This window comes from Festucalex cinctus, chromosome 19 (genome assembly GCF_051991245.1).
Source record: "Festucalex cinctus isolate MCC-2025b chromosome 19, RoL_Fcin_1.0, whole genome shotgun sequence".
In the NCBI taxonomy this organism is placed as follows: domain Eukaryota; kingdom Metazoa; phylum Chordata; class Actinopteri; order Syngnathiformes; family Syngnathidae; genus Festucalex; species Festucalex cinctus.
This window is the reverse complement of record NC_135429.1, coordinates 16,971,338-16,995,594: the sequence shown is the minus strand read 5'-3', so window position 1 is coordinate 16,995,594 and position 24,257 is coordinate 16,971,338. Positions and strand designations below refer to the sequence as shown.

At 46.0% G+C, this 24,257-nt stretch overlaps 3 long non-coding RNA genes across 3 annotated transcripts in view; all 3 read right to left on the bottom strand.

Annotated features, from left to right (window-relative positions):
* Positions 1–24,257, bottom strand: part of LOC144007448 (uncharacterized) — a 224,785-nt gene that overhangs the window by 52,229 nt on the left and 148,299 nt on the right. The gene's annotated exons all lie outside the window — the stretch shown is intronic.
* LOC144007682 (uncharacterized) lies at positions 13,194–14,358 on the bottom strand. Its single transcript, XR_013280311.1, has 3 exons — positions 14,034–14,358; positions 13,757–13,934; positions 13,194–13,653 (listed from the first exon to the last, which is right to left on the bottom strand). It is a non-coding gene; the product is annotated as an uncharacterized LOC144007682 (long non-coding RNA).
* Positions 17,082–18,054, bottom strand: LOC144007618 (uncharacterized). Its single transcript, XR_013280247.1, has 2 exons — positions 17,820–18,054; positions 17,082–17,365 (listed from the first exon to the last, which is right to left on the bottom strand). It is a non-coding gene; the product is annotated as an uncharacterized LOC144007618 (long non-coding RNA).

The following is a 24,257-nucleotide window of genomic DNA, read 5'->3' as shown; positions in this document are numbered from 1 at the left end:
ATTCTGTGGTCATCATCGTGTCTCAGATTAAAAAAACAAAAAAAGATGTCATACATTAACCAAAAATGAAAGTGATGACAAAAGAAAAAAAAATTGTTAAATACAAAAATGGTTGATTAAAAAGGGAAATGAACTTTTGGAAATATTTTTGCATATATTAAGTGGTTAAAATGTGTTTGATAGATTTATTGTTCCATAAGGTGGCTTCATATTTGTCACGTTTCAGTTTGTTTGTGTTTGTGTTTTATTTTGGTGAGTGTTGGTTGTTGGGTGTTCCTGTCTTCTTCCCCAGTCTCGTTATGGTTAACCTTGTCCACCTGCTTGTGTCTTCCCTTCCTGGTGTGTATTGCTGATTGGTTTCCCCCTCCCTGCTGTGTCTCCCAGGTGTGTTCTGTTATTGTCATTAGTGTTAGTATAAGGGAGTGGTGTTTGTCTCACGCGGTTGTGGGAGCATTGTTCGATGTTGTTTGGATGTTTGATGTTTGTTGTTTGCTGTTTGAATGTCTGTATGTCTGGTCACAGTGGTGTCTTATTGCCAAGTCTTCTACGCCAAGTCTTCCACGCCAAGTCTGCTAAGTCTTCCATGCCTAGTCTGCTAAGTCTTCTACGCCAAGTCTTCTACGCCAAGTCTTCTACGTCAAGTCTTCTACGCCAAGTCTTCTACACCAAGTCTTCCACGCCAAGTCTGCTAAGTCTTCCATGCCTAGTCTGCTAAGTCTTCTACGCCAAGTTGTCTACGCCAAGTCTTCTGTGCTAAGTCTTCCACGCCAAGTCTGCTAAGTCTTCCATGCCTAGTCTGCTAAGTCTTCTACGCCAAGTCTTCTACGCCAAGTCTTCTACGCCAAGTCTTCTACGCCAAGTCTTCCACGCAAAGTCGTCAAAGTCTGCCACGCAAAGTCGTCAAAGTCTGCCACGCCAAGTCGTCAAAGTCTGCCACGCCAAGTCGTCAAAGTCTGCCACGCCAAGTCGTCAAAGTCTGCCACGCCAAGTCGTCAAAGTCAGCCACGCCAAGTCGTCAAAGTCAGCCACGCCAAGTCGTCAAAGTCAGCCACGCCAAGTCGTCAAAGTCAGCCACGCCAAGTCGTCAAAGTCAGCCACGCCAAGTCGTCAAAGTCAGCCACGCCAAGTCGTCAAAGTCAGCCACGCCAAGTCTCTGCATCACGCCACGTCAAGTCTCTGCATCACGCCACGCCAAGTCTCTGCATCACGCCACGCCAAGTATCCGCCATGATCCGTGTCTACGTACAGCCCAGTCTACTCCCCTTCCGTCTTGTCTCGTCCTTCCCCGTCATAGTGAATAAAGTTCCTTACATCATCTTACCTGTCTGTCTTCCCGCCTGTTTCCTCCGCTTTTGGGTCCATCCATACCCCGCACGTTACAATATTTCTTTTGGCTGGACGGTAGGTTTATTTCATGTCTTAAATTTATGTTTCTGAAATACTTCACAATGTGCAAATATTCTGTTTAATTGTGTTGGTGTCTGTCTAAAGGTTAAATATTTATATTTAACATTAAATTATCAACCTTTTGTTTTCCTGATGCTTATTTTGAAGAGAAAAAACAAACAAACCAAAAAACAATTATAACTGTCAATAACTACTAATAAATATTTAAACTGATACATGTGTACACACTGGAATAGCGGAACAAACAAACAGAGGAATTTAGGGGATTTTCATTTTCAACCTGGATAGATTTTTATTTTTTGTTTTATAAAAAGTATTTACGTTACAAGAAGTCAAGAGAGACTGCCTATTTTGTTTTTCATTAAAAAAAAAACTTTATTTTCATGTTAAAAATGCACTTTCAATAAAGTATTTGGAACTCCGTTTCTACTGCATTATTTTTATGTTGAGATGGTGTTATCGGCAGCTGCTGAAAGTAACTAAAAAAGTAACTTTTAATCTAACTTAGTTACTTTTAAAATCAAGTAATCAGTAACGCAATTTAGTTACTTTTAAAACCAAGTAATCAGTAAAGTAACTAAGTTACTTTTTCAAGGTAACTGTGGCAACACTGATTATTTTTCCATGCTGACATAATTGTACGTTACCAGACACCACGTTCTCTTCCTCGTCGTCTCCCTCGGCCCTCCTTACCCTCTTTGATGGTCCAAATGTCTATAAAACATATAACATAACTGTGTGTGATAAAATTCAGCGTTATGTGGTAATGGAAGCTTACACTCTTTTGCCTCCTGCAGCAGAAGAAAGATTCATAAAGACAAGTGGCAGCTTCGTTGTCTCTCCAACAAGGACGTTCTTTATTCAGTCAGCACACAACACACGTCTGCTCACCATCAAACAAGTACAACAACGGGGGGCGGGGGAGAGAACATTCGAGAACATTCGAGAACGTCGATGACATCATCTAGCGGCGACAACACGTCCCGCAACAAATTAACTTGACAGTTACAAGCGATCATACAATACACTTAACACTCCCACTTATGATGACTTGTAAACTGTACAGTTCTCAAAACATCACATAACACGACATTTCTAATGTCAACCTTTAAACACCAAACATGACTACTGCAAATCTTCCCAATTTGGCTTTGGAGGCAGGTTTAGTCATGTCAGCAGTCATGTCATTTGTGGGACAATAAACAAGTGACATCTTTTCATCTTTTATGATGGACCTAATGAAATGATACTTCATGTCGACATGTTTACATCGCTGTCTACATACGGGGTTCTTCACAAGTGCAATGGTCCCTTGATTGACCTCACAAATCAGAGCCCTTGAAAATCATATTTTAAAAAAAAAAAGGTCAAATGCTAAAAGAGGGCCAGCTGAGAAACATTAGAAAGGAGGTAGCCCGGAAAGAGAAACCAAGATGGCTGTCAAAGTCCCTCAGTCATCGTCAATAGAATCCGTGTCGTAGCCACGGCCCCTGATGCTCTTCTTCTCCACTTTGGTGAACCTGCCCCTTAACAGTTGTTCCAAATAAATACACTCCTGTATTGTTTGGGCTAAAGCCATATATTCGGCCTCGCATGTTGATAGTGCTACCGTTTGTTGTTTCTTGGTCTTCCATGAGACCAGCGCGCTGTTTTTAGCCATACTAACGCAATATCCTGTGGTACTGCGTCTATCAGTAGCATCCGATGCCCAGTCTGCATCATTATAAGCTCGAAGGCCAAGACCCTCATCGCTCTTCCTGAAACAGAGCTGTTTGTCAGTTGTGCCTCTGAGATAGCGCAAAACATGTTTTACCGCGACCCAGTGCTCATCTGTGGGTTCAGCAAAATGTTGTGATAAACGGCTTACCACAAAACATAAGTCAGGGCGTGTACAGGTGGCCAAATATATGAGGCTGCCTACAGCTTCTCTATACATTTTTACATCGGCCATTTTTGGAGCATTTTCATTGTAGTGTAGCGAGCAGTGACGGGAGTCGGAGGCAGAGTGTTGAAGTCCGGAGCCAAAGACCGGCGGTTTATTGATATCAGCTTCTCATCGTTTAACAGCAACAACAACACACTCTGCGCAAGGCTCACAGACCTACCAACATTTTGTTCTTTTATCCTTTCATCCTTTCATCCCAACAAACTCCCCCTTCGTCCCAACGTTCCGTGGGTGAATTATGTTCTAATCACTACACAAGCCCCCCCAGAATTCACCCACAATCAAACTCCGGATGACGGGGCGGCAAAACTGCCCGACCCCTGCGGGTACAGGACCCAGGGAGCGAGGGCGGGAGGGACACAGCAGAAACACCAGAACAGTCCCGCGCACCAACTGGCGGGGATGCAGGAACAACTGGAAGGGACCCCACACGGTCCACAAGGCGCAGCCCAGGGGGGCGGCCGCGGCGGGGACGCGGGGCACGTCCAAGGGTCCGGCCAGGTCAACATGAGCCGGTTTAACTTGCAACCCGGTGTCGGAGCCCCGAAGCGACTGGGTGTCACGGTCGGAAGCCTGGTCGGCCGCCATCCGGGAAAAGTCGAGGCCCAGCTGTACCGTGTTGACGGCTGCCCTGGACAGACAATCCGCGGCCACGTCGTCCTTGCCAGCGATATGTCGGATGTCCGTGGTGTATCCAGATATGAACGACAACTGTCGCTGTTGCCGCGCGGACCACGGCTCGGACAACTTCGACATGGAGAAGGCGAGCGGCATGTGATCGACGAAGACCGTGAACTCACGGCCCTCCAGGATGAAGCGGAAGAGGCGGACGAACCTGTGGTAAAAAGTCACCATCCCGAGGAACTCCCAAAGACCCTGGGCCGTCCGGGGTCGAGGAAAAGCGGCAACAGCTTCCACTTTTGCCGGGAGCGGGGTGGCGCCGTCCTCGTTGATGAGGTGGCCGAGGTATTGGCTGGAGGGCACACCAAAGACACATTCTGTCTTAGTGCCGTAGGTCCGGATCGGTGCATCGTTGGCCGCTGACAGGTGCGGGCCGTGAGTGCCCCCGGCAGCATCTTCAGCCGAGGCAGGCAACACGCTTCTGCGAGCGCCGGAGTCACAGAGGAACTTGAGTCTGGAGAGGGTGTCCATGATAAACAGCAGCACTCTGCGCCCCCACTCACAGCTGCAACTGAGTGGAGGCGTCGCCGTTTCCCGACGCAACAAAGGAGCAAGGGGCGCGGCACCTCTTCGCCTTGGTACCAAAACGTGCGTGAAAATAGCATAAGCCAGGGGCCGATCGGCCATCCACGGCAGCGCGTACCTTATGAGGTGCCGTTGCGGCCGCCGGGACCGGGAAGGCGCGTGCAGAGGCCAAGACCTCGTGGTTGTGACGCTAGGTGGCCAGGAAAAAGCGGTCAGCTTCCTCCGCCAGATCACGTGGCTCGGAGATGGTAGTGTTCGCTAGCGCCGTAGCTCTGGCCGCCGTGGAGCTCCCGAGCGCGGACACGACGTGGTAGTAGCGCGTGGAATCGTCCGTAATTCCACGGATGGCAAACTGAGCTACAGCTTGTACAAACCACGTCGCCGCGGCCGACTCCCAAAACTCCGGTAACTTGAGACCAGCGGAGTTCGCCATGTCGCTCAATTCGATCAAATTCTCAGCCTCGGAAACGTCAACGAGGCGGATGTCGGGGTCACCAATGTAGCGAGCAGTGACGGGAGTCGGAGGCAGAGTGTTGAAGTCCGGAGCCAAAGACCGGCGGTTTATTGATATCAGCTTCTCATCGTTTAACAGCAACAACAACACACTCTGCGCGAGGCTCACAGACCTACCAACATTTTGTTCTTTTATCCTTTCATCCTTTCATCCTTTCATCCCAACAAACTCCCCCTTCGTCCCAACGTTCCGTGGGTGAATTATGTTCTAATCACTACAGTAGTATAATTTTTGTTCGCATGGTGTTTCTCTAGTTCGACATTGTTGCATATCGAAACGGTTTAAGATCTTTTCCGCATATTCGTTTTGCGACACTTTTACACATCCTTCAGACTGACTGAAGTCCATGCCAAGAAAACGTTTCAATTTGCCGAGGTCCTTCATTTTGAACCTGGTGGAAAGCATGCTTTTCACTTGCTTTAGGCTTTCTGTGTCTTTGGCAGCAATAATAAGGTCGTCCACCCAGATCACAATTATTACCCTCCCTGTTTCTTTAGTCTCTTTGGTATAGACACAGTGGTCTGCCGGGTTCTGAGTAAAATTGTTCTCTATTAGGTATTTGTGAAGTAATACGTTCCAATTACGTCCAGATTGTTTGAAACCGTAAATGGACTTCTCTAGTTTATAAACTAGATTACTTCCTTCTTTCTCATAGCCCTCAGGCTGTGCCATGTATATTTCTCGATCGATGGGCGCATGCAGATAAGCTGTTTTAACATCCATTTGATGTAGAATCAAATCATCTTGAGCGGCTTTCTGCTGGTTTTCCTCTAAGGATTTTATTTCGTCATCCATTGCTCGTTTCCATTTTTCTGACACAGTTGATGCCATGGCCTCTTTAAATGTCTGAGGTATATCACACACTGCCCGATAGCAATAATCTATGCTAGTGAGTGTACTGTCATCCTCCTCACTTTCATCTTGGGTATAGTCTTGTAGATACCCCGGGGGTTTGCGTTCCCGAGTCGGATATCTCCCACTGCATGAGACATGTGGTGTCACCTTGGGGTGCTTCTCACCATCATCCTCCAGTGGTTTTGGACCATCAGTTTGTCTGTCTGTGCTCACATTCGGTTGTGTTGTTTTGTTGTTGCTACAAGTTGCATCGGGTGTCATTATTAGATGTTGAGTCTGTGTTTCGCTCTCACATGTGGTCTTGGTGACAAACTTTACCAATCTGTGTTTTTGTACTTTCCCTTTGTTGGGATAGTAAACTAGAAAAGCTGGACTCTCTTTGTCATGTCCTACAAAGTGTCCCTTTTCACACCTTGAATCCAGTTTAGCCCTGTCTTGTTGGTATGCGTAGCATATTGACCCGAATTTGTGCATCCTGGATAGATTGCATTCTTTTCCTGTCAATGCTGTGTATGGGGTGGTGCCCGTTCGCTTATTGAAACACCGATTTCTTGTATATGCTGCCTCCAGTACAGCATAGTGCCACAGGCTCTTGGGTAAGTTACTGTCGATGAGCTTACATCTGGCCATCTCAAAAAGAGTACGCCATTCTCTCTCGGCTACCCCATTCTGGTGTGGGGAGTAAGGGCAAGAGGTTTCGTGTTTGATCTTGTTCATTCTTAGTAGAGCTTTAAACTCTTTGTTGGTGAACTCGGTTCCGTTGTCAGACCTTATGCATTTCACAGTGCCATAAGGTGCTACATCAGCTAAGAATTTTTCTGTAGCTTGAAGTGCATCACTCTTTGCTTTCAAAAAGTAAACAAACACCGCACCTGTATATACATCTGTGAAAGATTGCATATACTTAAAACCCTCAATTGACTCATTGTTTACTGGACCAGCTAAATCCGTGTTCACCAATTCAAGTGGTGTCTTCACCTTGTCAGTTGGATTTCTGTTTCTTGTTTGTGTGAATTTTCCCTTGATGCATACATCACATTCTTTTTCCGGCCTGTGTTTAGCACCTTTGATGTGCATGCCTACTGTCACATTCTGCAATTTCAGTATATCCTCGGAATTGCAATGCCCCATTATTTCGTGCCACGTCTCAATATCATGGCTGACATTACACACATCATGTTCATCCCATTCTGTTTGCAAATAGTACATCCTGTTGTGCACATTAATGTCAAAAATTCTACCATCAGGTGCCACAAGAACATTATTGCCTTCCTCAAAGAATACTTTGGCTCCATTACTAGTAGCAGATCTTACCGAGAATAGTTCTTGTGGAAAGGAAGGAATGTATAAAGCATTCTTCAAAGTCACTGTAGACCGCTGCCCTCCATTGTCTATTAGACGTACCTGTGCATCTCCCTGTGCCAGTCCAAAAACGCGTTTACCGTCCGCCAACTCCATGCTGTGCTTTTCTGGCGTGAAGTCGCTGCCGAGTGACGAAGCTCTTGAACCGCCTTCTGTCATTGATGATGTGGGATGATGCACCTGTGTCCACGATCATTCCCTTTTGCTGTGTCTGCTGCGCTGTCAGGCTGAAATCCTCCGTCTCCATCCTGAAGGAGTAGTCGTCGTCTCCGGTTGCTCTCCGCACGTCGCCTTGTTGCTTTTCCTGGCTGCTGCCGCCATCGTTACCGCCATCTTGAATACACACGCAGCGAGCATTCTGCCCACGTTTCTTCCTACACGCTTTGTCTGTGTGCCCCGTGTGTTTGCAGTAACTGCACCAAACAGTCTTTGAGCATTCATCTTTACGGTGGCCCTTTTCACCGCATCGCCAACATGCCAGCTCCGTCGGGTTACCAGTCTTCTTCTTTTGTGCCGCCCGGGCCTTCAGCACCCTTTCTCCCACCTCTTCGGTGACTGAGTTTGTGTCCTCCGCGGCCTCGTAGTTTCGCAACTTAGCCTTGAATTCCCCTAGTGACATGTCTGCCGAGCTGTGTGTCACCATCAGCGTGAATGGCTTGTATTTTTCTGGAAGCCCCCTCATAATCATTGCCATCATCAGCCCCTCACTTGGTGCTTCACCAGCACTTCTTAGTGCCGTTATAATCTGCTCCGCTCTGATGACATATTCTGTTACAGTCTCTGTGTCTGCTTTCTTCAACGATGTCATCGTTATGTACAGGGAAACAATGCGGGGCCTACCTTTGCCGATATAGTGTTCTCTCAGCACTTTCAGACTCTCTCGTCCTTTGTTTTTAGTGTCTCTGAAGATGAGTCCCAAACTCGTGTTGTCGAGGAGTGGCGCCAACGCACAATATGCGTCCGCATTCAGCTTGTCATCCAGCGCCCTCTCCTCCGCCGACAGTGGCTCAGTGGGTTCCGTCAAAATAGTCTCTTTCAAACCCACTCCGTGCATACAACACAACATCCTTTCTTCCCAGAGTTCATACTCCTCTGCCATCCCGTCGAATGTCGGCCACTTCGTCTTGCTCATGGTCGTCATTGTCCGTGTGTTCGTAGCTCTGCTTTACTGCCCGTTAGCTTAGCTTTAGCCTTCCGTGGTGCTCACTCGCTCCCACCGCTAAACTAGCTATACTTTGCAGCTAACTCGCTACCGTTGCGAACGCTCACTCCGTCTCACATTCAGAATCTTCTCGTAGACTGGGCCCATAACCTGATAAAATTCAGCGTTATGTGGTAATGGAAGCTTACACCCTTTTGCCCCCTGCAGCAGAAGAAAGATTCATAAAGACAAGTGGCAGCTTCGTTGTCTCTCCAACAAGGATGTTCTTTATTCAGTCAGCACACAACACAAGTCCGCTCACCATCAAACAAGTACAACAACGGGGGGCGGGGGAGAGAACATTCGAGAACATTCGAGAACGTCTATGACATCATCTAGCGGCGACAACACGTCCCGCAACAAATTAACTTGACAGTTACAAGCGATCATACAATACACTTAACAGTGTGTTCTCTGTTGCATGGTTTAGTTGCACTAACAAATATGAACATAAATAGCCATTAGCATTAGCCGACGTACAGTATTTCCTAACAATGCCACAAAAATATTAATTCTGAAATTAAATGACTAAATCACAAATTTAGGGATCTATACAGTATGTCTAACAAATGCAATTCACTTACGTCATCACTCGAGGGAAAACCAGAAGTCGTTTGCGCTTCTATTCTGCTGAAATCGGTGGTAGGCTGACGAAGTATGGTCTCTCTGGGAGACGTAGTTCATGTGCTTAAAATCATTGCATTCTCTTGTTGAACCGATAGATGACGGTGGTGAGCTACACATGGGGCTTTAATTTATTTTTATAAAACGTTTTTGTCCATTATTATTAGTGATGCACGATATGAAAGAGGAAGAGTTGGCCTGTATTTATAAAATAGTGGGCTGTACATCTACTCTCTTGAACGATGTGTATTGTCGTAAAACACGGGGGGCGCAAAAAAAAAAAAATCTATTTTTTTTTTTCTAGTCCGGGGATGCCGGGGAAATCCCCGGTGGGCCGCCGTTCTGGCTGGTTTAAAAAAATAAAAAAAAAAATATTTTTTTTTAAACGGCCCTCCGGAGCGGCGGCCCACCGGGTATTTTCCGGGTACCCCCGTGGGTCAGTCCGCCCCTACCCATGTGACAAAGCAATGGCAAACGTCTTCATTCAATTCAGATTCATTCAAACCAGAAGCCAAATTTGCTTCACGTTGTGGTCAAAAACTGATAGACGAATATTCTCATTCAGGATTTTCTGGTAGAGCAGAATTAATGGTTTCTTCAATAAGAGCAAATTTTTCAAGTCCTGAAGTAGCAAAGCAGCCTTATGCCATCACACTCGCATCACCAAGATTGACTGCTGCCATATATGGAGTTGTTTTTCCACAACTGTTGTGTTTACATTTACAAGCTCAACACACACCTTTCATGTTGTTAGTTGATACTATTTTATATTCTCCAAGAAGTTAAAAAAAAAAATAATCATTCAGATGTTTTTGTGTGTGTGTGTGGTTTTTTTTTTATCTCGTAATTTGGTCCGTAGGTTTTCATCTTGGAACTCTGCCAGGGATGTCTCTTCTCCATGGAGTTCTTTAGAGATGTTGTCCTCGGGTTCTTTGTGACTTCCTGGATGAGTGGTCACTGTGCTTAGCCCTAAGATCGATCGATGCATCCATCGATCCATCCATCCATCCATCCATCCATCCATCCATCCATCCATCCATCCATCCAGTGGTATCTTCTTGAAATCTGCATTGTGTTTTTACAACCTGATTTTGATTTAATTGTATGAAATGCTGGGCGGCATGGTGGTGGACTTGTTAGCAGGTCCGCCTCCCAGTACTGAGGACCCGGGTTCGAGTCCAGGCTTAGGCCTTCCTGGGTGGAGTTTGCATGTTCTCCCCGTGCCTGCGTGGGTCTTCTCCGGGTACTCCGGCCTCCTCCCACATTCCAAAGACATGCATGGAAGGTTAATTGGGCGCTCCGAATTGTCCCTAGGTGTGCTTGTGTGCGTGGATGGTTGTTTGTCTCTGGTTGCCCTGCGATTGGCTGGCAACCAGTTCAGGGTGTACACCGCCTACTACCCAGAGCCAGCTGAGATAGGCTCCAGCACCCCCCGTGATCCTTGTGGGGAAGAAGTGGTTTAGAAAATGGATGGATGGAAGGAATTATTCTGTCTGTTACTGGGCTGCCAAGCAAAGGAGATGCATGCTTAGGAGGGCACTTGAAATCTTGCAAATGTATTTTGCAACAGCCAATGACTAATAACTAAAGCAAAATCTGCTTTAGTTGAATTAAATCAAGCCACCCCTCATGTGTTGAACTGCATTTTCAACTTCACAAATAGTATAATGAATCACTATTTTTCATTTCTCCTCGTCGACCTTATGGGTGTTATCCCTCAACTTGACGCCTGACCCCGGAGCTGTGGCAGGAATGAAATCCGGTCGGAGATCCTCACTCTGACAAATGAGACAGAAGCTTCATACTGCATATTAGCCTTACACGGGGTTCTTGCAGGAATCACTAGGTTCAATTTTAGACCTTTTTTTAAGACTGTTTTTGACCATTATGACAAAAAAATACACCAACTGCTAGACCAAAGGAAAAAAAATGCAATAATTTCAAACATTCAATCAGACATGACATGTCGAGTTAAATTTGACTGACAAATTTTTACGCTTAAAATGACGGTCCCGTCAAATAAACAAAATTTTTGCAGTGCAGTAAGGTTCACACGGATAAAAAAAACAAAACTATAAATATATATACACACACACACACAAATACTAGCTCGTTCAAATGGGGAGATTTTCAAAGAAAACAAAGGCAGAATCAGCCTAATACACACATTAGATTAAAATAAACAATAAGAAGGTAGTCTACCCTCAGATTGGGGAAGTACAATTATTTGCATTCCTGGCATGAAAACGGATCAGGGATGAAGCAGGTGAGAATTTTATTCAACCCCTTTAAGGATGTCTGGGGTCATGCTCCCTTGTAATAGTTCACATTTTTCAATACTTCAATTTGATGCATTTAACCCTTGTGCCTTGGAATCAGTGACACCCTCTAAGAGTACATTTTAGCCAAATAAGTAATTCTAATTTGAGGTGTGATAACTAAGTCAATTTTTAACATTTTTTTTATTTCAACCACTCAAAATGTTCATTGGCATCAGAACTATCCATACATATGAAGTTTTTTTTTTTTTTTTATGTATTCCCCCCTCTTAGGACAATACAAGCCCAAAGAATGGACTATGAAGAAAACGAACTGTGCTGTATACATGTATAAAAAATAAATAAAAAATTAATACTTCATATGACATAATTAGAGCTTCGAATAAGGCAATAAGTTATAACAACAATTTTTTCAATGCATGCCAAATTTTTTGACAATGGCAATTTAACTCAGAACACCCTCGAAGAGTACATTTTAGCCAAATAAGTAATTGTACTTTGAGGTGTGATAACTAAGTCAATTTTTAACATTTTTTTTTATTTCAACCACTCAAAATGTTCATTGGCATCAGAACTATCCATACATATGAAGTTTTGTTTTGTTTTTTTATGTATTCCCCCCTCTTAGGACAATACAAGCCCAAAGAATGGACTATGAAGAAAACGAACTGTGCTGTATACATGTATAAAAAATAAATACAAAATTAATACTTCATATGACATAATTAGAGCTTCGAATAAGGCAATAAGTTATAACAACAATTTTTTCAATGCATGCCAAATTTTTTGACAATGGCAATTTAACTGAGAACACCCTCGAAGAGTACATTTTAGCCAAATATGTAATGCTCCTTTGAGGTGTGATAACTAAGTCAATTTTTAATATTTTTTTTATTCCAACCACTCAAAATGTTCATTGGCATCAGAACTTTCCATACATATGAAGTTTTATTTTTTTTTTATGTATTCTCCTCTCTTAGGACAATACAAGCCCAAAGAATGGACTATGAAGAAAACGAACTGTGCTGTATACATGTGTAAAAAATAAATAAAAAATTAATACTTCATATGACATAATTAGAGCTTCGAATAAGGCAATAAGTTATAACAACATTTTTTTCAATGCATGCCAAATTTTTTGACAATGGCAATTTAACTGAGAACACCCTCGAAGAGTACATTTTAGCCAAATATGTAATGCTCCTTTGAGGTGTGATAACTAAGTCAATTTTTAATATTTTTTTTATTCCAACCACTCAAAATGTTCATTGGCATCAGAACTATCCATACATATGAAGTTTTTTTTTTTTTTTTTATGTATTCCCCCCTCTTAGGACAATACAAGCCCAAAGAATGGACTATGAAGAAAACGAACTGTGCTGTATACATGTATAAAAAATAAATAAAAAATTAATACTTCATATGACATAATTAGAGCTTTGAATAAGGTAATAAGTTATAACAACAATTTTTTCAATGCATGACAAATTTTTTGACAATGGCAATTTAACCCAGAACACCCCCCTCGCAATTATTATAGCCAAATATGTAATGCTACTTTGAGGTGTGATAACTGAACTCATTTTTTTTCCAACCACTCAAAATGTTCAACTGTGTTGTGACTAGAACTAAATATGCCCTATATTGTGTATGTATGTGGAAAATGTCATACAATGGTTGAAATGGTCAGTCACAACTATGAAGAATTTAGAGTGAACAGAATTTATGTAATTAGAACAATCAATAATAACAATAATAACAATAACAATAACAACAATAGATAACAAATTTCTATAACTACTTTTTTTCAACAACTATAACTACAATAACTACAACTATACTATAACTAACTAACCAACTAACTAATAACTACATTTTTTTTTTAACAGTTCAAACAATGTCTCTTCAAGTGGGCGTTGCAAATTGCAACTCCACATTTGGCACACGAGTGTGACGCCTGCAGTTTTTTTGTGCACAGCCCGCACTGGCGCCTTCTCCTCAGTGGCCTTTCTGGGGCAGCTGCTGTACCATGTACGTTGGATTGTGCGTTTTGCATTCTTCTCTCGATCTCCGGAGTGACGAGCGCCTTTGCCACCTCACAGAGAAAGAGCCGTCTTTTATACAGCTTCCGCTCATTCCAGGTTGGCTCCACATGTGAAAACAGGACATAAGCGTTGTATGATGATACGTCCAGCATGTGCGAGAAAAGGCACATGGGCCACCTCAACGCCCGCCGGCGGGAGGAGTAAGTGCCACAAGCCTGCAAAAAAAAAAAAAAAAAAAGACAATAAAAAACATCAGATGACATCAGAGAAGATAGCTGTGATATAAAGCTTTGACCAAAAAAAAGTATTTATGCTTACCTGGTCCAGGTGGTCCACTGCACCCTTGCATTTATTATAGTCCAGAATAATCTGAGGTTTGTTGCCTTTTCCTTTGGTGACCACTGGCTCACGATGTTTAGAGCTGAGCACAAGCACGTTTTTGCTTTTTTTTGGCATATATGACACAATTGTCATATGCTGAGTGAATGCAAACAAGCTGGAATGAAATACAAATAAAAGTTTATTCATATAGCACTTTTCATAAACAGAAATGCAACAGCCAGATTAGAATACAACAGAAAAAGAAAAAACTCACCTTGAGAGTGGCTGCCGAGTTGCACACCTCAGAAGTGCTGGCGGGAGCTCCTTTTTATTTTTCCTCAGTGTGCCCACGAGTGCAATTTTTTTTTTTCTCAACTGTTCCGCCAGCGGAATGGATGTAAAAAAATTGTCACACGTAACTGTGTGTCCCACATAGGGGTTGCACAGACGGAGCACCACGTTCATCCCAACGTTTAGAGTACGTGGGCCCCCTGGCGGCTTTCCCGTGTACACTTCCAGACTGAGTGCATACGATGTTTCCACATCACAGACAGCCCACACTTTGATCCCATATTTGGCCGGCTTTGAGGGAATGTACTGCTTGAACGAACAGCGGCCTCTAAAGGAGACAAGCTGTTCGGCATCAGTATGCTTCTGCGAGAGGCTCGCGTCGAGGCGTCACGTTGGAGCTCCGCTCGTGCGTTTGCCTTCCGACTTGTGCGCAATACACATCGGTGTCTGCTGGAGTTTCACACCAAGTCCCGCTGTCGCTATGGCTGGGCCGCCACAGAGTGGCGATTCCTCTGCATTTTATGACGGATTCAGGAAGTTCAATTTAATTCAGAAACACGAAACAAAGCCGGGGGGAGAGTAAGTTCATCACCGTGGCAATTAATTATTGCCAATTTGCACCGGTGTCGGCCGTAAACTCGCCAAAACACAACAGCCGTGCGCTTAGCGAACACAGTTTTTTTTTTTGTTGTTATTGTTGTTTTCCGCCTCTCGTCCCAGGCACATATCTATGGCGTTAGATTTGTGCCACAATTCCGTGCGTAACAAAATGTGTTTCGTACGTACAAAATGTGTTTCGTACGTACCAAAAATGTGTTTCGTACGTACAAAATGTGTTTCGTACGTACCAAAAATGTGTTTCGTACGTACAAAATGTGTTTCGTGCGTACAAAACAGTCCTCGCGCACGCTTGCTACGTCTCTCCTCAACACGTACGAAACTTTGATTTACGCTTGCGATGCAAGGGTCGAGGCGTAATATTTGTGCCACAATTCTTAACCAATCAGGAGTCGGACAGGAGAGCAAATCCTGATTGGCTGTTTAATATCCAATCAGGCAGAACTTTGACAACGTGTCGTCACGCCGCGTTGCATCATGGGCGCTTCTTCGATTTTTTTTTTTGGTTTGTTTTGTTTACTAGCACTCGGTGCTTTCCTGTTTGTATTTTATCTGCATTTCTGCTGACTTTTATTTACTTAACAAAAGTTTTGTTATATTACGGGGTGAAGCAGCTCCCAACTGCTTTCCTGCTTAGCGGAAGACAAGTTTTAGCCCTCATGGGACCGTTGGATGACCGTTGGGGGGGACGCTAACTTCCGAATCGAAGACTACTTTCAACATTTTCATAACGGTAAGTAGCATAAAAATAGCATCTTTTAACTTGGCCACTATCACACACAGGCTTCCAAGACAATCAAAATTGTATGTAATAGTTACATACACGACATTGGCAATGGATGTGCATAGTTATGATGAAGAAAAAAAAATCGCCACCCCCTTTCTTTATTTTCTTATGCATTTTTAGTGCCTAGTGCCACCAAATGTATATCGTGTAACTAACAGACAGAAAAAAACATGGAATGTCCAAAAGCACTGTTAACACAATGCCATAGTTACTGATTTGTAAGTACGCTAGTGATATTGATTAGAAAATCGTGGAAAATTACGAGATATCAGCTCTTGAATTCAATTCACGAGTTAATTTTGTTGTCATTACCTGTATACTTGTGCACATAAATGCCATCTCAAACAAATCACTAAAGCAGCCTTTTACCACCTAAAAGACTTCGACCGAAGGGTTGCATGCTCCATACCAGAAGAACCTGACTCATGCTTTTATTTCCAGTAGACTTGATTATTGCAAAGGTCTTCTGACTGTTCTCCCTCAAAAGAGCATCACATTATAGCTGCAGAGGTTATGAAGTGGTTACCCTTAGTTGTACTAGACATTTACCATGAACAAGAAACTGTAGAAACATGGATGGTCACATTGTTTTCCCATAACTACATGAAGATGGATGGATATGATTGTTTCACGTTTTACAATTAATAACCTTGAGCTTTTGTTTGTTTCCAATTTACCAGGTAAACCAATCCAGATTGCGCATCGTTTCTATATCCGGGTCACAGTCATCAATAAGATGTCTAAGGATAGAGAGTACAGCTGAGATGGATGGGACAGCGATGGATGGCTCCACAATAGCAGTCTACCATGCCTACTGTGTGTAAAACGTGAAATAAAAACTGCAAAGATGCACTGTAACTGAGGACGATTCATTTGATTTAAAAACAAAATGTACAGTTTGCTGTTTGTTGATCGATAATGCATCATTAAGTGTCAATTACAAATACAATGTGTAATATATTTTCATCTGTGGAACCTCTTGGGTCTTGCATTCTCAATACATCATCGTGAGTACAGTACTCTGAGGTCTTCTTGGTCAATGATGGGCAAATGTGCAGTGTGTGCACTTCCGCACTTTAATCTTGAAACCATAAATGTGTCATGTACTGCATTGGCACTGTACCTGCAATAGTATTTTGGTTATTGTTTACAGGTTGTTCCGAATACAGTGTGTGTGACACTTTTTATTTTTCTAATTGTCAATGATACTGTTTGCAAGACACATTTAAATAAGTTCAGTAAAAGTGTCGACAACTTACAGGAGAAAAAATATTTTAAAAATGTTTGATTTGGTATGCTGCAAAACAGGCCATTACAACTATTCGAACTTCAAATTACGATAGTCCAATGTTAATGTTGTCATTCTTCAGGAGCTCTTGATTTCTCTGCTGTCAAGCTCAAGCTTCACGTTCTGACTCTTCCTACAGACATTTTAATGACTAAGTCAAATTGGTCTCCTCAGCTGGCTCAAAAACGTCAGGAATTAGGGCTGCACAAAATTGGAAAATCATGCAATACGCGATTTTGCTGAATATAGCAATAGATATTGCAATATTTAATATGGATCTAAAAAAATGACTGATGATGATTTTATTATCCAATGAACAAATTATATTTCTCATGCAGTAAAATGTATTCAGAGTTATTTAATTGTAATGACTTCAATAATGTTCAACTAGTGGATGGTGGTGCACATTTTAGCAAGTGGCTGACTGGTCAAATTCAGATAAAAGCAAAAAATTCCATATGAAACTTATTGCATGTCTGTTATATGCATATTGCATGGGCCAATAGCGCGATATCAATATTTTTTCCACTCCACTTCTTCATCTTCTGCTTCTCGTGGTGTTTTTGACACTTCTGTTGTGGTGTCATCAGGTGCATTCTGTGTCCTTTGTCATCTTTGCTGCCTGGTAATAAAAACAAAACCCAAGGTTAGCGCTCAGATTTTTAATTGTCTATCTGTTGTTATGGAAAAATGACAAGATCAACCATGTTTCTCACATTAGTAAAACAATTATTTTGGGCAAACATGTTTATTTCAACAGCTGCTAGTCATGGTGTATGGTTGTCTTGTAACCAAAATGAATTCAATTCTTACGTCAATAACTATGGCATTGGACTGCCAAACACAGTGCTCTTATGTATTCAATGTTTTCTGTTATTCACGATATACCTTTAGTGGTACCAGGCACTAATTACTAAAGAAAAATGGATGGTCTAACATTTTCTTTTCTACTTCTTATACAACGCCACTCATGATGGCATGCATTGTTTAAGATTGTAATGATAGTAGCACGATCAAAAGAGGACAAAACTATAGGATTTACTGACTTAAATACAGTACAGTATTTTGTAACTTACCATAATGAAAACGTAAGTAGCAGGTTAGCCTCTTCTCTTTTTTTTTCTTCTATTTTATGCCGTCATCCAACATCACCATGAGCGCTAAAACTTGTTTTCCCTCCTTCTTCCGCTAAGCAGGAAAGCAGTTAGGAGCTGATTCATCCCGTAACATAACAAAACTTCTATTAAGTAAATAAAAGTCAGCAGAAATACAGACAAAAATTCAAACAGGAAAGGACCGAGTGCTTGTTTAAAAAAATAAATAAAAAAATCGAAGAAGCGCCCATGATGCAACGCGGCTTGACGACACGTTGTCAAAGTTCTGCCTGATTGGATATTAAACAGCCAATCAGGATTTGCTTTCCTGTCCGACTCCTGATTGGTTAAGAATTGTGGCACAAATATCACGCCTCGACCCTTGCATCGCAAGCGTAAATCAAAGTTTCGTACGTGTTGAGGAGAGACGAAGCAAGCGTGCGCGAGGACTGTTTTGTACGCACGAAGCACATTTTGTACGTACGAAACACATTTTTGGTACGTACGAAACACATTTTGTACGTACGAAACACATTTTTGGTACGCACGAAACACATTTTGTACGTACGAAACACATTTTGTTACGCACGGAATTGTGGCACAAATCTAACGCCATAGAGGGGTCGTATATCATCTGGTGAGTGTAGTGGCAGCACTTTAGAAAGATATTGTCACGTTTCAGTTTGTTTGGGTTTGTGTTTTATTTTGGTGAGTGTTGGTTGTTGGGTGTTCCTGTCTTCTTCCCCAGTCTCGTTATGGTTAACCTTGTCCACCTGCTTGTGTCTTCCCTTCCTGGTGTGTATTGCTGATTGGTTTCCCCCTCCCTGCTGTGTCTCCCAGGTGTGTTCTGTTATTGTCATTAGTGTTAGTATAAGGGAGTGGTGTTTGTCTCACGCGGTTGTGGGAGCATTGTTTGATGTTTGTTTGCTGTCTGATGTTTGCTGTTTGAAGACCTGCATGTTTAGTCTGCTACGCCAAGTCTGCTACGCCAAGTCTGCTACGCCAAGTCTGCTACGCCAAGTCTGCTACGCAAAGTCTGCCACGCCAAGTCTGCCACGCCAAGTCTTCAACGTCTGCCACGCCAAGTCTTCAAAGTCTGCCACGCCAAGTCTTCAAAGTCTGCCACGCCAAGTCTTCAAAGTCTGCCACGCCAAGTCTTCAAAGTCTGCCACGCCAAGTCTTCAAAGTCTGCCACGCCAAGTCTTCAAAGTCTGCCACGCCAAGTCTGCTACGCCAAGTCTGCTACGCCAAGTCTGCTACGCCAAGTCTGCTTCGCCAAGTCTGCTTCGCCAAGTCTGCTTCGCCAAGTCTGCTTCGCCAAGTCATCTACGCCAAGTCATCTACGCCAAGTCATCTACGCCAAGTCATCTACGCCAAGTCTTCAAAGTCTGCCACGCCAAGTCTTCAAAGTCTGCCACGCCAAGTCTTCAAAGTCTGCCACGCCAAGTCTTCAAAGTCTGCCACGCCAAGTCTTCAAAGTCTGCCACGCCAAGTCTTCAAAGTCTGCCACGCCAAGTCTTCAAAGTCTGCCACGCCAAGTCTTCAAAGTCTGCCACGCCAAGTCTCTGCATCACGCCACGCCAAGTCTCTGCATCACGCCACGCCAAGTCTCTGCATCACGCCACGCCAAGTCTCTGCATCACGCCACGCCAAGTCTCTGCATCACGCCACGCCAAGTCTCTGCATCACGCCACGCCAAGTCTCTGCATCACGCCACGCCAAGTCTCTGCATCACGCCACGCCAAGTCTCCGCATCACGCCACGCCAAGTCTCCACCATGATTTGTGTCCACGTCCATCCCAGCCTACTCCCCTTCCGTCTCATCCAGTCCTTCCCCGTCATAATCAATAAAGTTCATTACCTCATCTTACCAGTCTGTCTTCCCGCCTGTTTCCACCGCTTTTGGGTCCATCCACTACACCTTCGTGACAGAATGCTCCCACCAACCCGGACCCAGCGGAGGTTCCAAGTCCCCGTTCCGGCTCCGCGGAGGTTCCAAGTCCCTGTTCCGACTCCGCGCCGGATTCAAGTTCCCGTTCCGGCTCCGCGCCGGATTCAAGTTCCCGGTCCGGCTCCGCGCCGGCCTCAGGACCCCGTTCCGGCTCCGCGCCGGCCTCAGGACCCCGTTCCGGCGTCCCGCCGGCTCCAGGCCCTCGTCCCGGCACCTCGGCAGCCCATGAATGCCACGCCTGTGCCGCTGCTGCCGCTTCAGCCCCTGGCCTCTTTGCCTGTGCCGCTGCTGCCGCTTCAGCCCCTGGCAGCTTCGCCTGGGCCGCCACCTCCTGTTCCTCGTCCGGCGGCGCATGGAATGCGTCCGCCACCTCCTGTTCCTCGTCCGGCGGCGCATGGAATGCGGCCGCCACCTCCTGTTCCTCGTCCGGCGGCGCATGGAATGCGGCCGCCACTTGCTGTTCCTCGTCCGGCGGCGCATGGATTGCGGCCGCCACCTCCTGTTCCTTGTCAGGCGGCGCACGGATTGCGGCCGCCACCTCCTGTTCCTCGTCAGGCGGCGCATGGAATGCGGCCGCCATCCCCTGTTCCTCGTCCGGCGGCGCACGGAATGCGGCCGCCACCCCCTGTTCCTCGTCCGGCGGCGCACGGAATGCGGCCGCCACCCCCTGTTCCTCGTCCGGCGGCGCACGGAATGCGGCCGCCACCCCCTGTTCCTCGTCCGGCGGCGCATGGAATGCGGCCGCCACCCCCTGTTCCTCGTCTGGCGGCGCATGGATTGCGGCCGCCGCCTCCTGTTCCTCGTCCGGCGGCGCATGGATTGCGGCCGCCATCCCCTGTTCCTCGTCCGGCGGCGCACGGAATGCGGCCGCCACCCCCTGTTCCTCGTCCGGCGGCGCACGGAATGCGGCCGCCACCCCCTGTTCCTCGTCCGGCGGCGTACGGAATGCGGCCGCCACCCCCTGTTCCTCGTCCGGCGGCGCATGGAATGCAGCCGCCACCCCCTGTTCCTCGTCTGGCGGCGCATGGATTGCGGCCGTCGCCTCCTGTTCCTCGTCCGGCGGCGCATGGATTGCGGCCGCCACCTCCTGCTCCTCGACCGGCGGCGCCTGGCCAGCGGCCGCCTTCGCTTGCACCAGTTCTGGCGGCGCCCGGCCGGCGGCCGCCATCGCCTGCACCAGTTCCGGCGGCGCCCGGCCGGCGGCCGCCATCGCCGGCACCAGTTCCGGCGGCGCCCGGCCCTGTGCCGCTGCCTCCGCAGCCCCTGGCCGCAACGCCCGTGCCGCCTAAGCCCCTGGCGTCTCAGGTCCCCTCGTCGCGGCCAATTGGCATCTCGGGTCCCCTCGTCACGGCAGAGTTGCCGCCTTCTCCCGCTTCCTCATCTCTGCCCCAAGTCAAGTCTCAAGTTTCCTCGTCACAGCCCCAGCCAAAGTCTCAAGTTTCCTCGTCTCTGCCCCAGCCAAAGTCCACAGCTTCCTCGTCTCTGCCCCAGCCAAAGTCCACAGCTTCCTCGTCTCTGCCCCAGCCAAAGTCCACAGTTTCCTCGTCTCTGCCCCAGCCAAAGTCCACAGCTTCCTTGTCTCTGCCCCAGCCAAAGTCCACAGCTTCCTCGTCTCTGCCCCAGCCAAAGTCCCCAGCTTCCTCGTCTCTGCCCCAGCCAAAGTCCCCAGCTTCCTCGTCTCTGCCCCAGCCAAAGTCCCCAGCTTCCTCGTCTCTGCCCCAGCCAAAGTCCCCAGCTTCCTCGTCTCTGCCCCAGCCAAAGTCCCCAGCTTCCTCGTCTCTGCCCCAGCCAAAGTCCCCAGCTTCCTCGTCTCCGCCCCAGCCAAAGTCTCCGGTTTTGGGGTCCGCCCTGGGCAGCGCGGTAATGGCGACCGACCCGGGACCCAGCGCCAGGCGGCGCAAGAGAAGGGCTCACCGCGGGAACCGGCCCTTGGGGGCGCCACTTCTGTTGTCGCCCCTTGAGCCCGCAATACGGCCGCCTTCTGGGCCGCCCCCCGATCCAAGTTTCATGGAGTTTTGTAGGGCAGTTTTTCGCCCCTGGGTAGACTCCTGTTCGTACCCTGATTAGGGGCAGAGTTGGCTCCCTTCCCGTCCCCGCCCTCCCCGTTTTGGCTTGTTCTTGTTTTAGGGACGTCTGGGAGCCGTCCCTTGGTGGGGGGGTACTGTCACGTTTCAGTTTGTTTGGGTTTGTGTTTTATTTTGGTGAGTGTTGGTTGTTGGGTGTTCCTGTCTTCTTCCCCAGTCTCGTTATGGTTAACCTTGTCCACCTGCTTGTGTCTTCCCTTCCTGGTGTGTATTGCTGATTGGTTTCCCCCTCCCTGCTGTGTGTCCCGGGTGTGTTCTGTTATTGTCATTAGTGTTAGTATAAGGGAGTGGTGTTTGTCTCACGCGGTTGTGGGAGCATTGTTTGATGTTTGTTTGCTGTCTGATGTTTGCTGTTTGAAGACCTGCATGTTTAGTCTGCTACGCCAAGTCTGCTACGCCAAGTCTGCTACGCCAAGTCTGCTACGCAAAGTCTGCCACGCCAAGTCTGCCACGCCAAGTCTTCAACGTCTGCCACGCCAAGTCTTCAAAGTCTGCCACGCCAAGTCTTCAAAGTCTGCCACGCCAAGTCTTCAAAGTCTGCCACGCCAAGTCTTCAAAGTCTGCCACGCCAAGTCTTCAAAGTCTGCCACGCCAAGTCTGCCACGCCAAGTCTGCTACGCCAAGTCTGCTACGCCAAGTCTGCTACGCCAAGTCTGCTACGCCAAGTCTGCTTCGCCAAGTCTGCTTCGCCAAGTCTGCTTCGCCAAGTCATCTACGCCAAGTCATCTACGCCAAGTCATCTACGCCAAGTCATCTACGCCAAGTCATCTACGCCAAGTCTTCAAAGTCTGCCACGCCAAGTCTTCAAAGTCTGCCACGCCAAGTCTTCAAAGTCTGCCACGCCAAGTCTGCTACGCCAAGTCTGCTACGCCAAGTCTGCTACGCCAAGTCTGCTTCGCCAAGTCTGCTTCGCCAAGTCTGCTTCGCCAAGTCTGCTTCGCCAAGTCTGCTTCGCCAAGTCATCTACGCCAAGTCATCTACGCCAAGTCATCTACGCCAAGTCATCTACGCCAAGTCATCTACGCCAAGTCTTCAAAGTCTGCCACGCCAAGTCTTCAAAGTCTGCCACGCCAAGTCTTCAAAGTCTGCCACGCCAAGTCTTCAAAGTCTGCCACGCCAAGTCTTCAAAGTCTGCCACGCCAAGTCTTCAAAGTCTGCCACGCCAAGTCTCTGCATCACGCCACGCCAAGTCTCTGCATCACGCCACGCCAAGTCTCTGCATCACGCCACGCCAAGTCTCTGCATCACGCCACGCCAAGTCTCTGCATCACGCCACGCCAAGTCTCTGCATCACGCCACGCCAAGTCTCCGCATCACGCCACGCCAAGTCTCCACCATGATTTGTGTCCACGTCCATCCCAGCCTACTCCCCTTCCGTCTCATCCAGTCCTTCCCCGTCATAATCAATAAAGTTCATTACCTCATCTTACCAGTCTGTCTTCCCGCCTGTTTCCACCGCTTTTGGGTCCATCCACTACACCTTCGTGACAGATATATAGATTGTTGGCTCACTTGTATTGTTTATACATTGACATCAATGAAAAGGTCCAAGCCTTCAGGTGCTGCATTAAGAAAGCGGCGAAAGGAGGAGGAGGAAAAACGGGCCCAGGGTAGAGGTATGTATGTCAGTCAATCATCATTGTTTATAAAATAAACATGAAAATAGCGTTAGCTTCTTAGCTTGCTTGTAACTTGTTTACTGCACCAATACATCCATGCTAGTAGCTACTTTGCACACAAGAGTGGGGCAACGCTTGCTGAGTTTAAACTAAAACAGCCAGTAAGTCCAGATACCTGGAAATGGATTTGCACAAGTCATTGTTTCACATAACCACATTAATTTATTAATTTATTGAAAATAAGAATTATGTGCTGGTTTAATGTAAACATCGATATAGTAAATGCATTTTTTTTAACTAGATGCGCTGAGAAAATATTTGCAGCCACAACAAGCACCTGCAGAAGCTGTGGTAAACAATCCTTCAGTGTCATCTTCACCAAAGGCTACTGAATGTAAGTGCATGGATGGTGCATTTAATACATACAGCCATAATTTCTGACATTGTATTCTATCATAATGCAAATGGATTTGTTTTCCCTGCTTTAACACCAAAATAATTTGAAGTGATGTATTTTGTTTAATGTACAGCTGAAGCAACAGCCAGTCAAGCACCAATCAGCAGTACTTTGAGTGACACAAAGCTCGATCTTCTAGATCCAGCTGACTATTTCAGATATATCAGCTATGGCTGCATCATGTACAGTGCTCACTATATATGAGTATACCCCTTTGAAAAATTGAAAGATTTTGTTCAATATCTCCCCGCGACCCTTGTGAGGAATAAGCGGTCAAGGAAATGGATGGATGGATGTTCAATATCTCAA